The sequence below is a fragment of the Thamnophis elegans genome, chromosome 1 (assembly GCF_009769535.1).
Source record: "Thamnophis elegans isolate rThaEle1 chromosome 1, rThaEle1.pri, whole genome shotgun sequence".
Classification (NCBI taxonomy): Eukaryota; Metazoa; Chordata; class Lepidosauria; order Squamata; family Colubridae; genus Thamnophis; species Thamnophis elegans.
The window spans coordinates 175,629,863-175,653,942 of record NC_045541.1 but is presented as its reverse complement, the minus strand read 5'-3'; the positions used below and the strand labels follow the sequence as shown (position 1 = coordinate 175,653,942).

The window sequence follows — 24,080 nt, the reverse complement described above, 5'->3', positions numbered from 1 at the left end:
GTCAACATGAGGTTTGGTTGGAAAGTTTACTTTTTCATCGTAATTGCGAATGGTTGCTAAATGAGACAGTCACTAATCAAGGACCTGTCGATGTCTGGGATTGTTGAAAGGTGTGCTTCAAGTGCCTGGGAGCAAGGAAAAAGGGGCTATCCTTCCTTGCCCTACAAGGATTATCAGCTCTCTTGAAAATAGCGATAAATCCTTCAAAAGGCAAGCCTTGATGGTTAAGGGCCTTGTTTTCCTTGGACGGGTGCCCTGATCTGCAGCTTACAATTAAGCGAACTTTAATTGCTTCCAGGTAATTGGTTACACGCCCTCAAATCTGCCAGTTCATTCATAAGTGTCAAAGCAAAAGACAGATGAGATCACCAGAGTCCCAGTGATAAACCTCAGACTCAAGTAAAAAAGCTATTTTTCTGTACAGGTAGTCCTTGACTTACGACAGGTTTTGTCAGAGTTACCTGGGGGGGAATTACCGTATATTTCAGAGTATAAGAGGGGGCGGCGGGAAAGACAGTTTTCACTCTCCTCAGGATCCTAGAAAGCCTCTGGAGCCTGGGGAGGGCGGAAAATGGGTCCATCATGCCTTCGCAAAAGAGGGGGGGAGGACAGGGGATTGCGCACACATGCGGGGGGGGAGGGGTGTTGCACGTGCATGCACAGGTGGATTACACGCATGCGCATGACACCCCCCCATGCTCCACACCCTTTTGGTAAGCAATGGCCAAAAAGTTAGCCATCACTGCCCTATACCACTTCAGACAAGCGGTTATCCAATCTCTCCTTAAAAACCTCCAGCACCCACAACTTCTGGAGGCAAGTTGTTCCACCGATTCATTGTCCTGTCAGGAAATTTCTCCTAGGTTGCTTCTCTCCTTGATTAGTTTCCATCCATTGTTTCTTGCCCCGCCCACTTAGGACGCTACAGCCACCATAAATACGAACCGGTTGCCATGCGGACTGAATTCCGATCAGGTTGACTGTGGGGATGCTGCAACGGCCACTAACGTAAAAATCCCATCATCCCATCGGTTTTTCAGCGATGTTTTAACTTCAAACGACCACTAAGCGAATAGCTGTAAGTTGAGGACCACCTGCCAAGCTTTGCCTTCGCGAAAGAAAAAAAAAATAGTTTGGCCTTACCTGAGGGAAGTCGCCATTTCTGGGTAAGAAATCAGCAAGGCCTTGAGGTGTGAAGTTGGGATCTGAGAACAGCTGCCCGTTGGTGGAATTTGTGTAGAAATCCGGAGGATTATTAAAATATTGCCTGCAAAGGAACGAAAAGTATTATCGGATCCGAGACGTCATTTTGAAAGCGCTTTCCCCTGTGACCGCAGAGGCAGGGGTGGAGTGGGGCTTTTATTTAAACAAAACTAAGCAAAAAATAGAGGGGGAAAAGATGGGGAGGGAAGAGGTGATAAACAAGGAATAGAAAGCCACAATCAAAAATGAAAAACAAAGACATTACCACAGCCAAATTTATGTATATAAGAACTACGCCCTTCTATATGTGTATTATTCAGGGGGTCCTTGACTTACAACCACCAGTGAGGCCACAATTTCTCTTGCTAAGGGAGACATCTGTTAAGTGGTATTTGCCCCGTTTTTCAACCTTTCTGGCCACCGTTGTTAAGCGAATCACAGCAGTGGGTAAGTGAGCAACACGGCTGTTAAGTGAATCTCGATTCCCCGTGGACTTTGGTCACAAAACAGGATGACGTAACCCTGGGACAGTGCAACCATCATAGATATGAGCTACTTGCCAAGGGTCTGAATTTTTATCACATGGCCATGGGGACGTTGCAACAGTCGTTAAGTGTGAAAAATGGTCATACGTCACTTTTTTCAGTGCCGTTGCAACTTTGAATGGTCGCTAAATGAACTTCTGTAAATCGAGGACTACCTGAATGTAAAAAAAAAAAAGGATGACTATATTTCACTAGTATATAGACAATAAATGCTTGGAAAGATACAGGATTTAAATATTTTGGCACATGGCTACCAGTCATGCAAATGTCCCTAAAAGTTTTAGATGACCTGATTCTACCCTTACATACTACCCCCCAGTCAGCAGCTTTCCAGAAGTTTGAAATTACTAGGTACTATTGCTTTAGTTGCTTGCAATAATGTACTCATCAAGAGGCTAGTCCTCATCCTTGAAAGGGAAAGCATCTGAACGATTACAGAACAGGAAGGAAAAAGAGAGATCTCACTATCCCAGCTGATCTGGAGGGTTTTCAGTTAATTATCAGAATCCGGATTTACATTCGCCGAAATGTAGTCCTTGACTTACAAACATTCATTGAAAATTAGAGCACTGAAAAAAATGATTTATGACCAGTCCTTGAACTTATTAATATTGCTGCATCCCCCCCAATAGTCACAGGATCAGAATCAGGAGCCTGCACACTGGCATTTCAGATAGTACTTGACTTACAACATTGTTCATTTAGTGATTGTTAATGGCACTGAAAAAAGTAACTTATGACCATTTTTCACACTTACGACTGTTGCAATATCCCCATAGGCACATGATCAAAATTCAGATGCTTGGCAACTGACTCACATTTATGACCGTTATAGTGTCGTGGGGTCATTTTGAGACCTTCTGGCAAACAAAGTCAATGGGAAAAAGCAGATTTAACAACTGCAGTCATTCACTTAACAACTGTGGCAAGGAGGTTAAAAAACAGAGCAAAATTCAACTTCTGGCCACAATTGAGCCACAATTTTCTGTTGCTAAGTGAGACATTTGTTGAGCTTTGCCCCATTCTACGTCCTTTCTTGCCTCCGTTGTTCAGTGAATCCCTGCAGTTGATAACTTAAGAAACCCAGTTGTTAAGTGAATCTGGCTCCCCCCCCCATTGATTTCGTTTCTCAGAAGGTGCAATTTTGAATGATCACTAAACCAACTTGTATCTTTCAATTTATATTGTTTTTATTTTTTTCCTAGTACGATTTGATAGCTTTTTAGTAGCCTTGACTATCACTAAGTGTATCTTTTATTCTTGATGAATGTATATTTTATTCTCCTTATGTACACTGAGAGCTTATGCATCAAAGACAATCACACTTGGCCAATGAAGAATTCTATTCTATTCTAAGTTGAGGACAAAGGGAGGAACTGGCTATCTTGGATAAGTTATCTCTCTTTAAACCCTGGGGTGCTTAATTTGAGAGCCAGATAAATGCAGGACAGGGCCATTGAGGGTGGGGGGGGGAGGGATCAAGTCTTCAAGATTTAATATTAAATCTGGTTAGGGTGTAAGAGAAGTGGCTTAGATCCACAAGACTGTGTTGAGAATCATTATTTTTTTAAACTATTTTAAATCTCCCTGCCCACACATCCGTCCCTTAAGCACACACTCATGAATTCCACCTCCAGCCAACGGTGAGGACCAGCCACCTGATGAGTCCTCCTTCAACAAGAGAGAGAGAGGGAGGGAGGGAGAGAGACACACAGGCACACAAAGCCGCCCCCTCGGCTTACGCAAAGCAGGATCAACAGTGGCCGCTTCACATCCTGGAGAGCGGGGGCTGGAGCCACGATAAGGAGGAGGACACTGACGCCAGATTTCCACCCTTTAAAAACCTCTCGGTCAAAAGAGCGAGTGTGCCTGGTGAAATCTTTGCCCAGGAAGGCCTGACACCATGGCACCACCTTAAGTTTTGCTTTTACTCTCCCCAGCCTGGCTGGTGGGAGCGTCTCCGTTTCAGATGCCTCATCTTTCCAGTAAAAGGACGGCGGCACACTGCTATGTGACGGGGCTGAGCCACAAGGGCCAGGCAGGGCGCCAAAGGCTTACGTCCTGCAGAGCGGCTGGCAGCATGTGGGGACCCCTGCAGGAAGACTGGTGCATCCCCCCGAGGGCTGGTCTGCTGGAGAAACTGCTGCTGTGTTCAGGTCCCAATCGCAGGAGGAAGGGATCCTAAAGCAGGGCTGGCTGATTTATGAAACCGTGTTTAGTCCTCTCTCTGTTCTGACCGAGGCTTCCCGAGAGCATGAAGCCAACTCCTTGTCCCGACAAAAAACCCTTTTATTAATTTGCTCTGAATTCTGCTCAATCAATCACATCAGACCAAGTCTTTCAAGGGAGGATTTACAGTCACAAAGCTTATCTGGTTTGGAGAGCTGCCAGGCCGAGATCTGCACAACTTGGCAAGGAATCTCGGTAAGCGAACTAATTGTCTCCTGCAAACTCCACTCCCCTTTCGCTCCTCTTTTATTTCCTCTGGGAGGGGCCATTCACCATCCAACTGTGGCCTCACTCCCAAGTCGACCTCTGTTCTTTAGCTCTTCCCTTCGCCTGGCAACTCTGAGCATGTGCACCCTGGGAACAGGCTCCAGCTGTTCTTCTGCCTCACTGGTCTCCAACTCTGAAGGCAGCTGATAACTGTCAGATGGCTCTGGCCTCCTCTCTGCCTCTGACACAGAGCCCTCATCAGAGCCTTCCCCAGACTCCAGGACTGGCCCATCTTCCTCCCCAACCTCCTCACTGTCTGAGTCTGCTACCAGCTCTGTGGGTGGTTGTTGGGCCACAACACTCGTGAGTCAGGCGGGGTTCCGAACGCAGCCAGGTGTGTAGGAAGAACCTGGTTGATCTAGCTCTCTATGGGTTTGCATGTTTTAATTCTTAAATGTTTTTAACCTTCTGGACATCAGCAAACACAGGTTTTCCTCGACTTTAGTGACCGTTCGAAGTTACAACAGCCCGGAAAAAAGTGACTTAGGAGCCCTTTTCCCACGTAGGACTGTGCAGAGTCCCTGTGGTCACGTGATTTTTGCATTCGGATGCTTGACAACTGGTTCGCATTAATGACGGTCGCAGTATCCCGGGGTCACGTGATTCCCCTTTGGCGACCTTCCAACAAGCAAAGTCAATGGGGAAGCCAGATTCCCTTAACAATTAGCGGTGTTACTAATTTAACCACTGCAGGGATTCACTTAACAAAACTGGTAAGAAGAGTCGTAAAGTGGGGCAAAACTCAATCAACGAATGTCTCACTTAGCAACATTCTGGGCTCAACTGTGGCAAAAGAAAGCTTCGGACCGTATGGGTTGAAAACATGAGGAAGAGGCCTTCATCCTGCAGTGGATAGGCCCGTGATGGTGAACCTATGGCATGTATGCCAGAAGTGGCATTCAGAGCTATCTTTCCGGGTACTCGAGCCGTCGCCCGTAGCTCTTCCAGGTTCCGGCACAAAGACCAGCTGGCCGGTGTGCTTGTAAGCGCCAGAAACCAAGAGATCATCTTCCCGGTGCGCACATGCATGCCGGGAAGCTCAGAGGTGGGTTTCTGCCGGTTCACCCCAGATTGGGCGAACCCGTAGTGGCGGTGGCAGGAGGCTCCACCCACCTGCCTGGACGCTTCTGTGCATGCACAGAAACATCATGCGAGCGTGCACGTACGCACACACGAGCGAACTGGTAAATGAAATGATAAACGAAAACGAAATGCACAGGTACAGGATAGGTGGTACCTGGCTCAATAGTAGTAACTGTGAGAGGGATCTTGGAGTCCTAGTGGACAACCATTTAAATAGGAGCCAGCCGTGTGCAGCAGCTGCCAAAAAAGCCAACACAGTTCTAGGCTGCATAAACAGAATCAAGATCACGTGAAGGGTTAATACCACTTTATAAGCCCTTGGTAAGGCCACACTTGGAATACGGCATTCAGTTTTGGTCACCACGATGTAGAAAAGATATGGAGACTCTAGAAAGAGTACAGAGAAGAGCAACAAAGAGGATTAGGGGACTGGAGACTAAAACATATGAAGAACGGTTGCAGGAACTGGGTATGTCTAGTTTAACGAAAAGAAGGACCAGGGGAGACATGATAGCAGTCTTCCAATATCTCAGGGACTGCCACAAAGAAGAGGGAGCCAAGCTATTCTCCAAGGCACCTGAGGGTAGAACAAGAAGCAATGGGTGGAAACTAATCAAGGAGAGAAGCAACTTAGAACTGAGGAGGAATTTCCTGACAGTGAGGACGATTAATCAGTGGAACAGAAGTTGCCTCCAGAAGTTGTAAATGCCCCAACACTGGAAGTCTTTAAAAAGATGTTGGATAGCCATCTGTCTGAAACGGTATAGGGTTTCCTGCCTAGGCAGGGGGTTGGACTGGAAGACCTCCAAGGTCCCTTCCAATTCTGCTATTGTATTGTATTGTATTGTATTGCATTGCATTGCATTGGTAGTAAAATAAATTGAAACCCACCACTGGGGCGGCTGCTCTTCCAGTTTCCGAGCCCGTATGTGCACCGGCCAGCTGGTTTTCCAATGAGCATGCATGCCAGAAACCGGAGGACCAGGTGGCAAGGGCACATGTGCCATAGGTTGAACATCATCTATCCATTGCAAGATGAAGGTCTCTTCCTCATGTTTTCAACCCATACAGTCCTGAGCTTTCTTTTGTCAATTGGGCCCGCAATACAGTTAGTCCTCGACCTACGCCCACAATTGAGCCCAAAATGCATGTTGCAAAGTGAGACATTTGTTAAGTGAGTTTTGCCCCATTTCACAACTCTCCTTGCCACCTTTGTTAAGTGAATCCCTACAGTGGTTCAATTAGTAATCCCGCTGTTAAGTGAGTCTGGCTTCCCCATTGACTTTGCTTGTCAGGAGGTCACAAAAGGAGAATCACATAACGCTGGGATATGACGGCTGTCATAAATGTTGTCAAGCATCCGAATGCAAAAATCACGTGACCAGAGAGATTCTGCAACCGTCCTAAGGGTGAAAAGGGCTCCTGTCTCTATTTTTCTGGGCCATTGTAACTTCGAATGGTCACTAAATGAACTGCCCTAAGCCGGCCGGCTGCCCTTCTGGTTTGTGATGTTCCCACACACATGAACACCAGCTGGCCGGCATGCCGGAAGAGGAATTGGCAATGGCTCACATGCCCGGAGAGATGGCTCCGCGTGCCACTTCCGGCATCCGTGCCATCGGCTCGCCATCACAAGTCTAAGGGTTATTGCTATGAACAAATGACTCACTTAGCAACAGAACTTTTAACACGTGTCTCATTTGACCACAAAAACCTGGGGCTCAATTGTGGCCGTTAAGTCGAGGACTGCCTGTAAGTGCAGAGTTTAGAATCCTCGACCTGTGCCGAAGGAAACCGAGGTTACGTTAAACCCAGGTGCTGGTGTTGAGCAAGGCTGGGTGAGAAGAGGGAGAGTTGAATCCAAATCAATAACCTTCATCCACCATCTGCTACTCAATAGAAAGTAGTAGGAGTAAGTAGGAGAGGAGCCTCTCTTATCATCCCCCAAGAGGGTTGAGAAAGTAGGATTTACAGTAATACTCTTGGAGAAAAAACGACCTATACACTCTGTTCCAAGCATAGGCGGTGTCCACTGCAGCCCTCCAGCTGCAGCTAGAGCTGAGGCTGCCGCACTGAAGCCTCAGTTTCTTTTCCCCTCTTCCCCACCCCCGCTGCCTCCCCCTCCCCTCCCCCGGCCAGAGCTAGATAGAAAAGCACTCCTTGCAAGCTCTTTTCAAGCGGTGCCGAGTTCGAAAGACACGAAAAGCTGAATGGTTGCTGGCCTTGGGTCGGCTAGCTGGATTTATCAACGGTTTTATCCTATTTTATCTGCACCTTAAACGATTTTATTTTATTCCAATTTCATTTGAGACTGTATTTTATTCCAATTTCATTTGAGAGTATATTTTATTCCAATTTCTTTGGAGACTGTATTTTATTCCAATTTCATTGGAGACTGTATTTTATTCCAATTTCATTGGAGACTGCATTTTATTCCAATTTCATTTTAAACTGCTTTCATCAAATTTTAGTAATAATTTGTTTCTAGAACTCTGCCCTTTGATATGGCCCAAGGGCTAATCAATCAATCAATCAATCAATCAGTCAGTCAATCAATCAATCAATAAACTCTTTTCAGCATGGATGCCCTGAAAGATAAATTGGGATCTGCTGAACAGGTCTCTTTTGGGAAGGTTGCAATAACATGGGTGGACTTCAACTCCCAGAATTCCCCAACCCGGCTGGGGAATTCTGAGAGTTGGCTGGGGAATTCTGGGAGTTGAAGTCCACCAATCTAAAAGGGGCCAAATTTGAAAAACATTGCTCAAAGGGTAGGCTTAGAGAAATGAAACAGGATTAACGACTATTGTCTTGCACAGGACTTACAATAGTTCATTTAGTGACTGTTCAATGGCACCAAAAAAGAGACTTAGGACCATTTTTCACCCTTACGACCATTGCAGCATCCCCGTGGTCACAGGATCAAAATTCAGGCGTTGGGCAACTAGTTCGTATTTATGATGTTTGCATTGTCCCGGGGTCACACAATCATTTTTTGCGACCTGCTGAATAGAAAAGTCAACGGGGAAGCCAGATTCACTTAACAATCGTGTTACTAAATTAACACTGCAATGATCCACTTAACAATTTGGCAAGAAAAGTGGCAGAATGGAGCAAAACTCACCTAACAAACGTTTCACTTAGCAACATAAATTTTGGGATCAATTGTGGTCGTAACTCGAGGATTACTTGTAATTAATCTGGGCCATGTTTGGCCAAAGATAACTGGACTCATCTCTGGATGCTTGACTAACAGAGAATCACAACATCCAAACCACAGTTCCTTGTGGTATTTCTCTCCCGGGGCGCATATCAGCTGTGAACTCCACATGGCGTCAGGAAGGGCACCCAGTCAGTAAATTCTCAGCTCCATTCGGTCACTCTGACTCTAGACCAAATTAAGGGATTACAGCAGGGTGGGATTGAAAAAATTTAGCAACCGGTTCTCTGCCAGGTTGCTGGGTAGGCGTGGCCATGGGGGCGTGACCCAGTCAGCTTCTTGCACCACGCTGGCGGGGGAGGGTGGGCGCACCAGGCGACTGCTCTTCTTGTTTCCGGATCATCCCGCACACGTGAAGACCCAGCTGGCCGATGCACCGGAACCCGGAAGAGCAATGGGCGACGGCTCACGTGCCTGGAGAGATGGCTCTACATGCACTTCCGGCATGCGTGTCATAGGTTCACCATCATGGATATAGTGAGTCACAAGACAGCCAACACTGACAAGTTCTACAATGTGCATTGAGTACCAAACAAATGATGAGTATCAGGACAAAAATTTAGTGTCAAAATGTGTTGAGTACAAAATTGAGCAAAAAAATTCTTTCCAAATCAGACAATGTGATTGTCTGGATTTGTTTTTTCATTTTGTCGTTGAGGTCTACCTGTGATGTCAATTACAGGCCTCTCTCATCTTTTAAGTGGGAGAACTTGCACAATTGGTGGCTGACTAAATATTTTTTTGCCCCACTGTATATGTGTGTGTGTGTATGTGTGTGTGTTTTTGTGTGTGTGTGTTTTTGTGTGTGTGTGTGTGCGTGTATACACACACACACACACACACACATATATATATATATATAACCAATTTCGTTGTATTTATTTTGTACAATGACAATAAAGGCTATATATAATTTATAGGTACTCCTCGACCTACGATCACAATTGAGGCCAGCATTTCTGCTGCTAAGTGAGACATTTCTGAAGTGATACGGGTCCCATTTTGGGCCCTTTCTTGCCACAGTTGTTAAATGAATCACAGCAGTGGGTAAGTTAGCACCCTGGTTTTTAAGTGAATCTGGATTCCTTATTGACTTTGCTTGACACAAGTCACCAAAGGTGATGACATGACCCTTCCCAGGACAATTTCGCTCATGCGACCATGGGGATGCTGCAATGGTCGTAAGGGTGAAAAATGGCCATCGGCTCCTTCTTTCAGTGGCACTGTAACTTTGAATGGTCACTAAATGAACTGGTGTTGAGTCGAGGACTACCTGAATGTTTCCAAAAAGGATGACTATATTTCATTTTCAATTTCAATTTCAATAAAATTTGTATGCCGCCCACTCCCTTGGGACTCTGGGCAGCTGACAGGCAAGATAAAAGAAGCATTTAAAAAATTAAGATAAAAGGTACAATTATTAAAATTCCACACCATCCATTCTGTCTAAGTGGGGCTGGATATTGATCAACAGCCCCAGGCCTGCCGGAACAGCCAGGTCTTGGTGGCTTTACGGAAGGCCGGGAGAGTGGTGAGGGTCCGGATCTCTACGGGTAGATCGTTCCACAGGGCCGGAGCAGCTACAGAGAAGGCCCTCCCCCGGGGGGGCGCCAACCGGCATTGTCCAGTCGAAGGCACCCGGAGGAGGCCCCAACCTGTGCGATCTTGTTGGTCGTTGGGAGGTAAGTGGCAGGAGGCGGTCTCTCAGGTAGCCAGGTCCTAAACCATATAGGGCTTTAAAAGTAACGATTTCACTAGCACTGACAAAGGACGCTTGAAAAGATTCAGAATTAATTTAATTAATTACGGACAGAAAGGAAGAAGAGATCTCTCATTATCCCAGCCGATCTAGACTGCATCAATTAGTTATCAGAAGCTGGATTTACATTCAAGATAGGTGTTAAGTAGATTTTGCCCCATTTTACGACCTGTCTTGTTGTTAATTGAATCTGGCTTCCCCATTGACCTGTCAGGTGGTAGCAAAAGGGGGTCATATGACCCTGGGACACGGCGATCGTCATAAATATGAACCGGTCCCCACTTCCAGCATGCGGAAGGCTTGCCATCGCGGCTATAGGGTCTCCGACTCAAGCCGTGGGTTAGACTAGAAGACCTCCCAGGTCCCTTCCAGCTCTCTTCTGTCGTGTTTTGTGATCTCCCACAAGGGCACTTACTGGTTTTCATTCAGGAAAAACGGTGCTGAATATGAAGGTGCAAACAGGGATGAACTCCAGCAACCGGAAGGAGAATTCTGAAAAACGACAAAAGGAGGTTTCAAAATACATGCGGAAGGTTCAGGAACGTTCCAAGCTTTTTCAGAGTCCGACTGCAGTAACCGTAGTTGATAATTCAAAGGACGCAGACCGTGTTTCCCCGAAAATAAGAAAATATATTATTTTGACAACCCCGCCTCCCCCCCCCCACTTTGGTCTTATCTTTGGGGAGGTCTTGTTATTTTTGAGGTGAAGGAGGAGGGGAGCATGGTAAACTCATGGCTGCTGCTGTGTTGCAATATTTTCAGGGAGGGCTTATTTTAGCACCTGCACTCAAAAGCCCGATTGTGCTTATTATCAGGGGAGGGCTTATTTTTGGGGAAACAGGGTATATAATGTAGAAACAATGCTCCTGAGGAGCAAGAGAAGCATTGAAAGAAGCCAGCAGTTTGCAGAAATATTTTAAAAAAAAAACTTTGGGGGGAGCAAAATGACAACCCACCCCACTAGGACTGGCCCATCCTACCCGTGCTGGCAGAGGAAGCATGCTACAGGTCCCACCAGACCAATTATTCCGGCTGGTGGGGTCCATGAGCAGGGCCTTCTCTGCTGTGGCTCCTGTCTTCTGGAACATTTTGCTCCCCCCCACAATGTGAGTTTGCAGTGGGCCTGGGGACCCCAGGGTGGCAACGGAGCCCAGGAGGTGGTCAGCCTAATGGTTGCTGCCAGAGAGGTTGGGGGTTTAGTGGGTTTTGCAATGGGGGGGTGGGGGGGTTATTTCTGCCCGGAGACACTGTAAGTGAGTTGGGTGACCATATACGTTTTCTTAATAAATAAATATATTTGGAGTATAAGAGGCTAAAAAACTGGGTGCGTCTTATACACTCATACAAAAATACAGCATTTTTTTTGCCTCCTGAAACCCCATCCCCTTCACCAAAATGGCTGTGCAGAGTCTTTAGGAAGCTTACACAGTGCTCCTGGGGGCTGGGGAGGGCAGAAATGAGTGAAAAATGGCCTGTTTTTGCTCAATTTCCCCCCCCCCACCTCCCAAGAGCACTCTACAAGCCTCCTAAATACTATTCCTTTTGAGGGGGTAAATGGGCCCGTTTTCATGAAAAACAGGCCGTTTTTGGGAGGTCTGCAGAGTGCAAAAACTTTTTTTTTTAATTTGCCTCTTCAAAATCTTAGTGTGCCTTATACTCCGAAAAATACAGTACCTTTATTTATTAAGCCACCCAGAGTTACAGCAGCCTATACATCTCGTAAACAAGCCAATCCATAAATAAAGAAGACCATTAGGGAACTCAGAACTGGTGCCGCTTCCCTAAACATGGAAATATGGGAAGCAGCAAATTCCCTTTTTAAATTTCCTCTTGGGCATGTAGGTTCAATTTAATGACTTAGAATTCTGCTAAAGCGAATTCTAATAAATACTACTAAAGCACAACTCCCAGATCCATCTAACCATCCTCTCCTTGATTAAATCTACCGTATTTTTCGGAGTATAAGACGCAAAGGGGACAGGGTTTCAATAGGCCAAAACTGCTGCATTCAGTGTATAAGACTCACCCAGCTTTTCAGCCTCTTTTTTGAGGGAAAAATATGCGTCTTACACTCCGAAAAATACGGTATATCTATATACTACTAAAATTCTTGTCTGTCTGTAACAGAATAATAAAACAAAAGTAGCTAATACCACTCTATAATGCTTTGGTAAGACCACACTTGGAATGTTGCATCCAGTTTTGGTTGCCAGGACATAAAACAGATGTTGAGACTCTAGAAAGAGTGCAGAGAAGAGCAATAGAGATGATTAGGGGACTGGAGGCTAAAACATATAAAGAAAGGTTGCTGGAGCCGAGGTGGCGCAGTGGTTAAATGCAGCACTGCAGGCTACTTCAGCTGACTGCAGTTCTGCAGTTCGGCTGTTCAAATCTCACCGGCTCAGGGTTGACTCAGCCTTCCATCCTTCCGAGGTGGGTAAAATAGCAATAGCAATAGCAATAGCAGTAGACTTATATACCGCTTCATAGGCCTTTCAGGCCTCTCTAAGCGGTTTACAGAGAGTCAGCATATTGCCCCCAACAATCTGGGTCCTCATTTTACCCACCTCGGAAGGATGGAAGGCTGAGTCAACCCTGAGCCGGTGAGATTTGAACCGCTGACCTGCTGATCTAGCAGTAGCCTGCAGTGCTGCATTTAACCACTGCGCCACCTTGGGACCCGGATTGTTGTTGGGGCGATATGCTGACTCTGTAAACCGCTTAGAGAGGGCTGAAAGCCCTATGAAGCGGTATATAAGTCTAACTGCTATTGCTATTGCTAATATATGAAGAACAGTTGCAGGAATTGGGCATCTCTAGTTTAATGAAAAGAAAGACCTGGAGTGACATGATAGCAGTGTTCCAGTATTTGAGGAGCTGCCATAAAGAAGAGGGAGTCAACTTATTTTCCAAAGCACCAGAAAACAGGACAAAAAGCAATGGGTGGAAACTAATCAAGGAGAGAAGCAACCTAGAATTAAGGAGAAACTTCCTAACAGTGAGGACAATTAATCGGGGGAACAGAAATTGCCTCCAGAAGTTGTGGGTGCTCCATCACTGGAGGTTTTAAAGAAGAGATTGGACAGCCTTTTGTCTGAAACGGTATAAGGTTTCCTGCCTAGGCAGGGGGTTGGACTAGAGGACCTCTAAGGTCTCTTCCAGCTCTGTTATTCTGTTAAAAATTATTTTATGTCATAACACAAAATGTCATATAATGGTGGTTCTCAACCTTTTCTTCACCAGGGAGACCCTTTCAATGCCTCTGATCAACCATGGCCACAGACCACCAAGACTTAACTCAAGATTTAAATCTTCAAGCCAGTGTGGACCCCGTGACAACACTGCAAGCCCCAGGGGTCTGGGACCACAGGTTGAGAACCACTGTCATAGAACATTTCTTGTGGTCAGTTCGTAATATTTCACTGGGCGAGGCAGCTGTATGAGAGCTACGTTCAAGGCAAGTACACCTCTGAGTATTTCCCTGAATTTTTAAGAACTTGTTGTGGCCCGCCAGCAGCCAGCGGAGCCGGCAGCAGAGTCAGACAGTGAGAAGGTTGGGAAGGAATACAGGCTAGTCCTGGGGGCTGAGGAAAGCTCAGATGAGGGCTCTGTGCCGGAGGCAGCGGGGGGGGCCAGGGCCGTCTGGCAGTTCTCAGCTGCCTTCTGAGTCAGACATCAATGAGGCAGAGGAACAGCTGGAGCCTGTTCCCAGTGTGCGTATGCGCAGAGCTGCCAGAAGACAAGAACAGAAAAGAAATCAGGGCCAACTTGGTAGTAAAGCCACAGGTGGACGGTGAATGGCCCCTCCCATAGGAAGTAAAAGAGGAGCAAAAGGGGAGTGGGCTTTTGCAGGAAACAATTCATTCGTTTGTTTGTTTCAGGAGTGTGAAGATCTGTCCGTGAATCTCAGAGACTCTGTGCCCAGTTTTTCCTTGCACAGCAGTGTGTTTGGAAAATATTTACATGGCAGCTTTCCAAGCTAGATAAGGTCTGTGGTCATAACTTCACCTTTGAAAGATTGTTTGCCAGGCATTGGCTGAATGTGAATGAGGGGAATTCACATTGGGTTTGTAGGGACCAGGAATCTGCTTCGTGCTTTTTGGGGGGAAGCCTAGGTCAGAATAGAACTGTTTCAGCGAAGACAAGGCGCCACTTTGAAGGGATTGAGAAATCTGGTAAATTAATACCACTGAAACAATGATCCCAGGGATCACGGTCTGCAGCTAAATATTAAGCTGCTGATTTAAGCTTTTCAAAGCGTCTAGGGCAGAGATATTAGGCCTTTGTGTTGCTTCAATGGCAAGAAGTACAGATAGTCTTTGACTTAACGACAATTGAGCCCCAAATTCCTGTTACTAAGTGAAACGGTTGTGAAGTCAGTTTGGGGGCATTTTACAACCTTTTCTTGCCACCGTTGTTAAGTACTGTTAAGTTACTGCAGTTGCTAAGTTAACAACACAGTTGTTGAGTGAATCTGGCTTCCCCACTGACTTTGCTTGTCAAAAGGTCGCAAAAGGAGATTGTGTGACCCCGGGACACCGCAATTATCATAAAGATGAGTCAATTGCCCAAACATCTGAATTTTGGTCAAGGTGACTATGGGGATGCTGCAACAGTCATAAGTGTGAAAGGGGGTCATGTCACTTTTCTCAGCGTCGTTGTAACTTCAGTCACTAAACAAACTGCTGTAAGTTGAGGACTACTTGAATTTTGGAGGAACAGTTCCAGCACCTGTCCGCAATGATTTAAACCAGATGTGCCTTTTCTTAAGGCAGTTTTTCCGACCTTGGCCACTTTCAGATAGGTGGACTTCAACTCCCAGAATTCCTCAGGCAGCAGAGCCAACCGCGGAGTTGAAGTCCACGTAATTTAAAGTTATTAATGTCAGGAAACAGGGTCTTAGAGTCAGGTAGCTATCCTCAAGGAAAAGGCTTGTTGCATTTTAAAGGCATGTCCTTCCTTCGGTGATCAAAAGGGGGCCCCCTCTGCATCTCTGGGCTGATAAAAACAGAGTCGAACATAACCAAACTTCACAATTCTGGCTCTCTCTGTTGGCCAAGACTGAATTTGGAAGGCCACCTGCAGCTGCTCTCAACCTGAAGTTTATTCAGGCAGTCCTCGACTTACGTCTGTTCGTTTAGTGACCATTCAAAGTTACAAAGGCATTAAAAGAATTGACTTACGACCATTTTTTCACACAACTGTTGCAAACCCTCCTGCCTGAGGAATTCTGGGAGTTGAAGTCCCCCCATCTGAAAGTGGCCAAGATTGACAAACCCTCCTGCCTGAGGAATTCTGGGAGTTGAAGTCCCCCCATCTGAAAGTGGCCAAGATTGACAAACCCTCCTGTCTGAGGAATTCTGGGAGTTGAAGTCCACCCATCTGAAAGTGGCCAAGATTGACAAACCCTCCTGCCTGAGGAATTCTGGGAGTTGAAGTCCCCCTATCTGAAAGTAGCCAAGATTGACAAACCCTCCTGCCTGAGGAATTCTGGGAGTTGAAGTCCCCCCATCTGAAAGTGGCCAAGATTGACAAACCCTCCTGCCTGAGGAATTCTGGGAGTTGAAGTCCCCCCATCTGAAAGTGGCCAAGATTGACAAACCCTCCTGCCTGAGGAATTCTGGGAGTTGAAGTCCCCCTATCTGAAAGTAGCCAAGATTGACAAACCCTCCTGTCTGAGGAATTCTGGGAGTTGAAGTCCCCCTATCTGAAAGTGGCCAAGATTGACAAACCCTCCTGTCTGAGGAATTCTGGGAGTTGAAGTCCACCCATCTAAAAGTAGCCAAGATTGCCAACCCTCCTGGCTGAGGAATTCTGGGAGTTGAAGTCCACCCATCTGAAAGTGGCCAAGATTGACAAACCCTCCTGCCTGAGGAATTCTGGGAGTTGAAGTCCCCCTATCTGAAAGTAGCCAAGATTGACAAACCCTCCTGTCTGAGGAATTCTGGGAGTTGAAGTCCCCCTATCTGAAAGTGGCCAAGATTGACAAACCCTCCTGCCCGAGGAATTCTGGGAGTTGATTAGGACAGTGCAAAAGGTAGACCAAGTCTTGAGGTGAGGAATAATCTCAGAAAGGCTGACCTGTGGGTAAAAATCCATTAGAACTGAGGACTCATCTCCCAGGGACACTCACCTCACTGGTGGGCAAGCCAAGTGGGGTTTGAAGGGTGGGTGTCCTATACAGTGTATTGCCGGGCTGCTGGTGCGTACATGGCGGGTGGTAACTCCTCCCCCTGTCCATGGTGAGGGGCAAAGTGGGCATCAGGCTTTGTGCTGCTTCATGGAGGAATCGGAAGCCAGTTGGTCACTGGAGGTCCAAAGAGATCCCTTATCTCAGCTCTTCCTTCTGCAGCATATCCTGAGGGGCCAAAAAAGAAAGAAAGAAAGAAAGGGCAAAGATTAGGAGCAGAGCAAATTTGCATTAAAGGGGACGTAGGGGCTCAGTGGCTAAGACACTGAGCTTGTCAATCAGAAAGTTCGGCAGTTCGAATCCGTAGCACAGCATAACGGAGCGAGCTCCTGTGACTTGTCCCAGCTTCTGCCAACCTAGCAGTTCGATAGCACGTAAAAAATGCAAGCAGAAAAATAGGAACCGCCTTTGATGGGAAGGTAACAGCGTTCCGTGCGCCTTCAACGTTTAGTCATGCCGGCCACATGACCACAGAGACGTCTTCGGACAACTGTGGCTCTTCAGCTTTGAAACGGAGATGAGCACCTCCCCCTAGAGTTGGGAACGACTAACACATAAAGGGGAACCTTTACCTAAATTTGCATTACAGGCAGTCCTCGACTTACAACCATTTCTTGAGCAACTGTTCAAAATTACAATGGGACTGAAGAAGGGGACTTACGACTGGTCTTCACACTTACGACGACTGCAGCATCCCTACGGTCAAATGATCAACATTCAGGTGTCCAGCATGTATTTAAGACAGGCGTGTCAAACTGGATTTCTTTGAGGGCTGGGTTAGCGTTGTAGTTCTCCGCGGGCTGGCGGTGGGGGGAGGAGAGGTGACACGCCCGCTGCAGCACCCTGCCAGCCAAAACGGGCATGGGGGTGGGGGAGGGCTGCAACTGCGCCACGCCCCTTTTTCGGCCTGAACGGAGTGTGGCATGTAATCTTGGGACACAGCAATCATCATAAATATGAGTCAGATGTCAAGCGTCTGAATTCTGATCATGTGACCATGGGGATGCCGCAATGTTTGTAAGTGTGAAAAATGGTCCTAAAGTCCCTTTTTGGGTGCCGTTGTAAGCTTGAAACGGTCACTAAATGAACGGTTGTAAGTCACGGACTTCCTGTGCAAGACACTGCTAGTTAATCCTGCTTCCAAGCCTACCTTTCTATCTTTCCTTCTCTAAGCCTACCTTTTGAGCAATGTTTTTCAACTTTGGCCCCTTTAAGATTGGTGGACTTCAACTCCCAGAATTCCCCATGCTGGCTGGGGAATTCTGGGAGTTGAAGCCCACCCATGCTATTGCAACCTTTCCAAAAGAGAATCTGTTCGGCAGATCCCAATTTTTTCCCCAATGCCGTTGTAAGTTTGAACAGTCACTAGATGAACTGTTTTAAGTTGAAGAACTACCTGTAGTGAGAGTTATACCGCTTCATTTTCAAAGTCTCATTTTCTCCCATCTAAAATATATCACGAAGGGAAAGAATGAATTAGGCGACTTTTCAAATTAGCATTTAAAAAAAAAAAAACAACCTTAAATGATATGTTGGAACCGCTACAATTTCCAAATAAATCTTGATTTGCTGGGCTTTTTGGAACTCATTTAGCGCATGTCATCTAATTTGAATAAAAAAAATTCCGTATTCTTAGAAACGCTTTGGGATAAAATGAAGAAAAATTAATGTATTTGTGTAGCAAACAAAATTAATCTGGGGTAATTTTTAAGTTATTTTACTAAACAAAAGGCATCAATAATGCTTAATTAAATTCCAGACCATTGAGGACATTGGAAAAAAAATTTTTTCCAAGAAATCCAACGTAACTGCAGTCTCCTCTACTGGAAATGAAAGTAAAAAATTGGTCTCAACTGTATGAATCAAACGTTCATATAATTGCTTCCAATTGTAGTGTTATTTTAAAAAATTAAAAATACAATTATTTGGAACATTGTCTTGAATAAGTCTCCTTGTGACCGGAAATTGCCAAGCACTTGGCAAAAAAATGTTTCTTTTTTTGTTCTTTTTTAAAGATTTCTACAAACTGAACTTGACTACATCCATCCTGTTTTTTGGGCAATAACATGTAAGCAACTTCCTAAACACTTCTCCCAGGATAATTTCCAAATTCGCAATCTGATCAATGTTGGCAAACCTATGATAGAGATGACAGAACCATGACATTTTGAGTGACAGGCCAGTGTCCACCAACACTGCCTGGAAAGGACTAGGGGGTGACATGATAGCAATGCTCCGATATCTCAGGGGCTGCCCCAAAGAAGAGGGGGGGGTCAACCCTTTCTCCAAAGCACCTGAGCGCAGGATGAGAAATAATGGGTGGAAATTTATATATACTAGATTGATAATATGAAATCTTATACAAACTGTAAGTGAGGATTATGGAGATGATGTTGAAAAGTCTTTTTATAAGAGATAAATAAGATAAACAATTCTATATAGAACAGATTAGAAAGACGTAATATCATTGGATGATTTCAGGATAATGTAATAAAATGTTATAATATAAATGTACTTCAAATTTAATATGCCTTATGTTGAAAGGATGTAATAATAGCTGGGCTTAATGGATGTTTAATAAGTATAATAATTTGCATATGTTAGGAATATAATTCTAACGGTTGGGTTGACAATATATAAATCATGTAACAATGCTATACCTGTTTCTTTAAATCATGCTGTAAATGTGATTGGGTGCTGTTTTCCTCAATCGGCCATAAGAGGGAGCCAGAATGACTGTTAGCTCTCTGTTGGTTAGATGCTGGGCTGGGCTGGGCTGGGCTGATCTGAGTGTTTTGGAAGCTGGCTGTTAGAAAGTGCCGTGAGCTATTGTAAGTTTTGCAACTGTTATCGAACTTTGATTACTGGACTGATTATATGATATTGGACTATGTTATTTGGATTATCCCTTAACTGAGAGACATTGATGACTGACTGTCTTATCCGTGTATGACTTGGACTGTTTGATGGACTCTGATACCTCTATTTCCACAAAAGTAAAAGCCTACTTAAAATGCAGTGTCTCTGTATGCTGGTTTGTGTGTTCTCCAACACAATTCTCACAACGCTTCTCTGAACGCACTCGCTCTCCCAACGGGGAGCTTACCTAACACTATACATGTATATTAGATTGATAATACTAATAATGGGGGGAAAAACATGGAATTGGAAACTATTAGAGAATGTTATCAATGCTAAAATGATTGAATGACTTAGAATAGGAGGAAGCATAATAACAATGCATACAAAGATATCTTGACTGTCAATATGTGAATTTTGATAAAATTCAAGTGAGGACCACGGAAAGGACACAGAAAGACTTTGTAACCAATTGACACATTGAAGAGGCTTTTATGTTATATGTGTTGTGTGTTTGTGTTTGTCTGAAAATAAAAATTTTATTAAAAAAAAGAAATAATGGATGAAAACTAATCAAGGAGAGAAGTAACCTGGAATTAAGGAGAAACTTTCTAACAGTGAGGACAATTAACCAGTGGGACAGAAGTTGCCTTCAGAAGTGGTGGGTGCTTCATCACTGGAGGTTTTTAAGAAGAGATTCGACAGCCTTTTGTCTGAAACGGTACAGCCAGGGTCTCCCGCTTGGGCAGCGAGAGTTGGACTAGAAGACCTCCAGGGTCTCTTCCAACCATAGTATTTTGTTAACACCTGAAGACAATTATCCTTGGACGGACACACCCGGTTCTCACACAGTTTTGGGGACTGTGGAGACCACACAAGATAGGCGTGCTCTATCTTGATTGTTTCTCTTTTCGTTGTTTGTGTGGGGGAGGGGGGAAGGAGAGAGGGAGGGAGAGGGACAGAGAGGGAGATAGAGGAAGGGAGGGAGAGGGAGGGAGGAAGGAGGAGGAAGAGAGGGAGGGACAGAGAGGGAGAGAGAGAGGGAGGGAGAGAGAGAATGGAGGAAGGGGGAGGGAGGGAGGAAGAGGGAGGGAGGAAGGAGAGGGAAAGGGAGGGAGGAGGAGGGGGAGGGAGGAAGGAGGGAGGGAGAGGAACAGAGGGAGGGTGAGAGAGGGAGGGAGGGAGGAAGAGGGAGGGAGGAAGGAGAGGGAAAGGGAGGGAGGGGGAGAAAGGAGGGAGAGGGAGGGACAGAGAGAGGGAAGGAGAGGGAGGGAGGGGAAGGGAGAAGAAAGGGAGGGAGAGTGGGAAGGGGAGAGAGGAAGAGAAGGAGGGAGGGAGGGAAGGACAGAGAGAGGGAGGGAGTGGGAGGGAGAGGAAGGAGAGGGAGGGAGAGCAGGAGACCATTCAGAGCAAACCATCCCCTCTCCACCCACAGCCCTGCCCGTATGCAAAGCCAGAGAGGGTCTGGGGCTGCTGTGCTAAGGAATTCATGATGAAACTGAAGGTGAAAACAAGAGGGCAAAAAGAGGAAATCCGTGGAAGACCAATCTTCACAACTATGAGTCGGTTGCCAAGCTGTGACCATGGGGATGCGGCAAGGGTTGCTAAGTGTGAAAAACAGCCCTAAGTCACTTTTTCCAGTCCCACTGTAACTTTGAACAGTGACTAAGCGAACTGTTGAAATTCAAGGACTACCTACTTACAGCCACAATTGAGCCCAACATTTCTGTTGCTAAGCGAGACGTTTGCTAAGTGAGGTTTTTTTTTGCCCCATTTTACAACTTTTCCTGCCACAGTTGTTAAGAGAATCCCTGCAGTTCTTAAGTTAGTATAACACGACCGTTAAGTCAATCTGGCTTCCCCTTTGGATTTTGAACGTTGAATGTTGATTTTATTTATATGCCGCCCTTTTCCCCCCGAAGGGGACTCAGGGCGGCTCACAACTCAACCAGGGAAGGGGGATACAAACAAAAAATTAAAGCAACACAAAACAATGCATAATTAAAAACACACAACAGTCATACCAATTCGAGACGGGGGCAACAGTTCTTTAGCCCCAGGCCTGTCGGAATAGCCAGGTTTTAAGGGCTTTGCGGAAGGCCTGGAGGGTGGTGAGGGTTCGAATCTCCACGGGGAGCTCGTTCCAGAGGGTCGGAGCAGCCACCGAGAAGGCTCTCCTCCGGGTAGTCGCCAGTCGGCATTGGCCGGCGGATGGAATTCGGAGGAGGCCTAATCTGTGGGATCTAATCGGTCTAGTGGAGGTAATTGGCAGTAATTTTGCTGGTCAGAAGGTCGCAAAAGTGGAACACATGACCCCGGGATGCTGCAACCGTCATAAATCTAAGCCAGCTGACAACCATCTAACTTTTGATCATGTGATGCTGTAGCAGTTGTAAGTGTGAAAACTGGTCATAAGCCCCTTTCTTCAGTGCTGTTGTAACTTCGAGTGGTCACTAAATGAACTGTTGTAAATCCAGGACTAAAAGTAAAGGTTCCCCACGGACATATGTGCTAGTCGTTCCCGACTCTAGGGGGCGGTGCTCATCTCCGTTTCAAAGCTGAAGAGCCAGCACTGTCCGAAGACGTCTCCGTGGTCATGTGGCCGGCATGACTCAACGCCGAAGACGCATGGAACGCTGTTACCTTCCCACCAAAGGTGGTCCCTGTTTTTCTGCTTGCATTTTTTACGTGCTTTCAAACTGCTAGGTTGGCAGAAGCTGGGACAAGTAACAGGAGCTCACTCTGTTATGCAGCGCTAGGGATTCGAACCGCCAAACTGCCGACCTTTCTGATGGACAAGCTCAGCGTCTTAGTCACTGAGCCACCACATCCCTGTCCAGGGCTACCCGTCCCTAAATTTTCAGCTATGCAATCCTGTAGTAGTAACCAATCCGATAGAGAAGCATCTTTCGGCCGCCTGCTGGGAGGTGTAATTAGTCAATTAAAAACCATCCCTATCGCAGCTTTCAAAAAGACCCAGAGTTTTATTGCTGTCATCCTTTATTTATCGCCACGAATGTAAAATTAGCCGTCGCTTGCGGGAAAGCAAACGAGATACCAGAAAACCAAATGGGAAAACAGCAGCTGAAAAAAAAAACTGACGTGAAGCTATTGGCACATGGCTGGGTCCTTCTTGGTTTTCGCCCACCCCACAATTTCTAAGTCTTAAGTAAGCAGTTCTGCTCCCCCCCCACACACACACGCAAACACATTCAACCCCTCCTTGTTTTCCCAAGTTTGCAAACTGCATTTGATAGGAAATCTAGAGCCGGCGATTCCGGTAAGAGCCGCAAAGGACGAGCTTCGCTTACTTACGGTTTCGCGGAGGGTAACCGATTATACAGAGGGGAGAAAAAATCAATAAGGGAGAAAGAAAGAAACCTCCTTCTGCATTAGCTTGCTGTCACTACAAGCTCAGAGCAGTTAGGGGTTTTTCACTGGCGGGCTAATTCTGCTGTGAAGGACCTGAATAGAATAGAATAGAATAGAATAGAATAGAATAGAATAACAGAGTTGGAAGGGACCTCAGAGGTCTTCTAGTCCAACCCCCTGCTTAGGCAGGAGACCCTACACCACTTCAGACAAATGGCTATCCAACATCTTCTTAAAGACTTGCAGTGTTGGGGCATTCACAACTTCTGGAGGCAAGTTGTTCCACTGGTTAATTAATCCATTGAGCCGAGGTGGCGCAGTGGTTAGGGTGCAGTACTGCAGGCCACTTCAGCTGACTGTTATCTGCAGTTCAGCGGTTCTAATCTCACCGGCTCAAGGTTGACTCAGCCTTCCATCCTTCCGAGGTGGGTGAAATGAGGACCCAGACTGTGGGGGCGATATGCTGACTCTGTAAACCGCTTAGAGAGGGCTGAAAGCCCTATGAAGCGGTATATGTCTAACTGCTATTCTAACTGTCAGGAAATTTCTCCTCAGTTCTAAGTTGCTTCTCTCCTTGATTAGTTTCCACCCATTGCTTCTTGTTCTGCCCTCAGCTGCCTTGAAGAATAGTTTGACTCCCTCTTCTTTGTGGCAAACCCATTACTTCCATTATTTCCTTTCTGACCAATAAGTAAAAGTACATTGGGTGTCGAATGGTGGGGGTGGGGGAGAGACAATGGTGATTGAGAGACGTCCAGAGTTTGATGGGCGGTAGTCTGAATCAGTGGTCCCCAACCCTTCTGGTTCCAGGGACTGGTTTTGGAAGAAAAATTGCCTTCCACGAACTGGGAGGGATAGGTAGGTGGGAAATGGTTTCATTGTGCGCAACCCAGGCCTGTCTTAATAGCATTATGGGCCCGGAGCAAAGCATGTACTGAGTCCCCTATGACAATTAGGTAAAGGTTCCCCTCGCACATATGTGCTAGTCGTTCCCGACTCTAGGGGGCGGTGCTCACCTCCGTTTCAAAGCCGAAGAGCCGGTGTTGTCCGAAGACGTCTCCGTGGTCATGTGGCTGGCATGACTCAACGCCAAAGTTGAGCGCACGGAACACTGTTACCTTCCCACCAAAGGTGGTCCCTTTTTTTCTACTTGCATTTTTTATGTGCTTTTGTACTGCTAGGTTGGCAGAAGCTGGGACAACTAACAGGAGCTCACTCTGTTACGCGGCGCTAGGGATTCGAACCGCCGAACCGCCAACATTTCTGATGGACAAGCTCAGCATCTTAGCCACTGAGCCACCTTATGAGAACTACTCACAGGAACCAAAATGTAAATGGTCGATAAAATTAAAC

The 24,080-nt window shown here is 46.1% G+C and overlaps 1 long non-coding RNA gene across 1 annotated transcript in view; it reads right to left on the bottom strand.

Annotated features, from left to right (window-relative positions):
* Positions 1-1,148: 1,148 nt before the first annotated feature.
* The window catches only part of LOC116512596, a 60,710-nt gene continuing 37,778 nt past the window's right edge, over positions 1,149-24,080 (bottom strand). Inside the window, exons 2-4 of the long non-coding RNA XR_004255905.1 lie at positions 16,440-16,664; positions 10,722-10,798; positions 1,149-1,267 (exon numbers count right to left, since the gene is read on the bottom strand). This is a non-coding gene — a long non-coding RNA (uncharacterized LOC116512596). The remainder of the gene's footprint in view (positions 1,268-10,721; positions 10,799-16,439; positions 16,665-24,080) is intronic.